This window comes from Anoplophora glabripennis, unplaced genomic scaffold (genome assembly GCF_000390285.2).
Source record: "Anoplophora glabripennis isolate ALB-LARVAE unplaced genomic scaffold, Agla_2.0 scaffold284, whole genome shotgun sequence".
NCBI classification, from domain to species: Eukaryota; Metazoa; Arthropoda; class Insecta; order Coleoptera; family Cerambycidae; genus Anoplophora; species Anoplophora glabripennis.
The window spans coordinates 654,244-657,556 of record NW_019416385.1 but is presented as its reverse complement, the minus strand read 5'-3'; positions in this window follow the sequence as shown (position 1 = coordinate 657,556).

Below are 3,313 nucleotides of genomic sequence, written 5' to 3'. Positions count from 1 at the left end.
GAACTAGAATTTAGTTGCTTACCAAATTTTATTGTTTAAATTTAGTTGGTATCAATTGAGTTTCATGAGTTTCTGGTGGAGGTAAAATAACCTCACTTTAAATAGGGTTCATTTGTTTATTTTTTAATAGTTATGGATTATAAAAAACTTAAGGAAAGTGCCATTCGTTCATATTTTTAGTTGTTTTGTTTTTTTTACAGCTACATTGATTATAATAATGAAAGCGTCTCCGACTTACATATCATACATTTTTTATCATTAAAAGAATTGTTTATTTTTTGTTTCCACATTTTACTATGTATATTTTGAATATAAGACAAACATAAATATTGTTTATATATATTTTTTTTAATTTCCGCATCTACACTACGTCTTGAGTATTTTGTATAATTTTTACCAAATGTTATTGCTTTTGTTTACATACATTGGCTTTTCTGTTACCATCAGAAAAATTCATTAGTAAACATTTTGTATAGCAATAAGTAGAATTTCTGTATGTGAATCTAAATAAAAGTCTAACTATTATGTCTTTTAATTTGCATTTAATATTACACTTTTCCTAAAAAAAATGGAGCGGTATTATCAGCCAGGGGTTGATTGTTGATTATTGTGAAAACTGAAATCATTGTTCAACTGCAATTACTGATCCTTCTGATCTATTCATCTGCACTGCCCTCTAATTTTTTCTTCATCGACCTTTTAATTCGTGATACCGTACAATTGTTGTTTTACCTAAGTACATTAACATTTTTAGGTATATATTAAGATAATCATTAAGGAATATTGCCACGGTAAAAAAAATCTTTCTAACCTAAAAAAAATATTTTGGTGTTGATTGAAATATTCTCTCAATATTTCAGTCAACGTTATTAGTCTTTAATACTTATTACACCAATTCACTTACCTTTAATAAACCTATTTAGCAAAACAAACTAAACAATATAATACTGTTATAACTTGGTAAAAGTTAGCAGTTTAGCAGATGACTTTTTGTGATTTTAAAATTAGTGTTTGTGGAAAATATAAAATCGTGAGATACAATTAATTTTACGTTACATTTACATAAAAAACCAAGAAAAAGTACCACAAAATTTTACGCTTAATTTATTATTATTGGGTGTCATTATGCATTCATTTTATTACTTTAGTATTATTTTATTTAATGAGAACTACCTACAAAGTATTTTAAATTTTCCCGCGACACCACTTTGATATTAAACTGACTTTGGTAAGTAACTAGATATGTTAAGTTGGCAACGCTGCGAAATCTTGTTACAATTAGTGTCGTCTCTTACCTTCGAGCATATACTCCTAGAGGCAGCCATCAGTGCTGAGAAAGCGCGACTGGTGTGCGAGAGAGAAAGGAGAATAAAAAGACCTACTATCCCTCTCGCTTCGCTGGATTGGTCGGTGCGTGCTCCCCTCCATGCCAATGACCATCCTACACCTAAGTCCCGACCAATCAGCTCGCGAAGCGAGAGAGATAGCATGTCCTTTTATTCTCCTTTCTCTTTCGCACACCAGTCGCGCTCTAGGAGTATATGCTCAAAGATACCTACTTACTCCAATATTATTTGAACTATAAATTTTCTTTTATTTAAGTCCCTCAACAAATAGTTTAGTAAATTATGCGAATATACAATGCTTATATGAACGAAATTCATAATTTTTTACGATCCTGTACAATGTGACTCATTTCAAATGGAAGCACTCTTATAAAAAAAGTACTAATTCAATTCTTTTTTTTAAGAAGCTTAAAAAAATCTATTAAATTATNAGTTGGTATCAATTGAGTTTCACGAGTTTCTGGTGGAGGTAAAATAACCTCACTTTAAATAAGGTTCATTTGTTTATTTTTTAATAGTTATGGATTATAGAAAACTTAAGGAAAGTGCCATTCGTTCATATTTTTATTTGTTTTGTTTTTTTTACAGCTATATTGATTATAATGAAAGCGTCTCCGACTTACAAACATAAATATTGTTTATATATATTTTTTTAATTTCCGCATCTACACTACGTCTTGAGTATATTGATTTATATTTTGTATAATTTTTACCAAATGTTACTGCTTTTGTTTACATTCATCGGCTTTTCTGTTACCATCAGAAAAATTCATTAGTAAACATTTTGTATAGCAATAAGTCTAGAATTTCTGTAAATGAATCTAAATAAAACCCTAACTATTATGTCTTTTAATTTGCATTTAATATTACACTTTTCCTAAAAAGAAATGGAGCGATTACTGATCCTTCTGATCTATTCATTTGCACTGCCCTCTCATTTTTTTCTTCATCGACCTTTTAATTAATGATACCGCACAATTGTTGTTTTACCTAAGTACATTAACATTTTTAGGTATATATTAAGATAATCATTAAGGAATATTGCCACGGTAAAAAAAATATACCTTGTGTATTCTTTCTAACCTAAAAAAAATATTTTGGTGTTGATTGAAATATTCTCTCAATATTTCAGTCAACGTTTTTAGTCTTTATTACTTATTGCACCAATTCATTTACCTTTAATAAACCTATTTAGCAAAATAAACTAAACAATATAATAACTTGGTAAAAGTTAGTAGTTTAGCAGATGACTTTTTGTGATTTTAAAATTAGTATTTGTGGAAAATATAAGATCTCGTGATATACAATTAATTTTACGTTTAATTTATTATTATTGGGTGTCATTATGCATTCATTTTATTACTTTAGTATTATTTTATTTAATGGGAACTACCTACAAAGTATTTTAAATTTTGCCGCGACACCACTTTGATATTAAACTGGCTTTGGTAAGTAACTAGATATGGTAAGTTGGCAACGCTGCGAAATCTTGTTACAATTAGAAAAATTAAAATTATATCAAATTCGAAAGTATAACATTTATATTAATTTATGTACAGGGTGATTCACTATATTTTGACCCCCTTTAAGTTTTTTGTTTTAAGAGTTATAAAAAATGTGAAATATAAAAGTTGCACGAGTTTTTATGAATTTTTAGAAAATGATAGTAGAAAAACAAATGAAGTTCAAACAAAATGGTCGCGGATATTAACTTTGTTAAGTTAATCGGAACACCCTGTATATTTTTACATATTTGAATAGAACGTTCCCTGTAGAGCATAGCCATATAGGGTTGGTTGGGTCCATCTCTAACAATAAGCAAGATACTTCTAAAAAACGAAAAGAAGGTTTTTTTATTAAGAAAATAAGACATTGTTAAACCTTTTTCAGGCATTTCTGCCTTTTTTCAATTATATAAGGATTTACAGATTTAGTTATAATATATTTTGACAGATCGGACATTGATA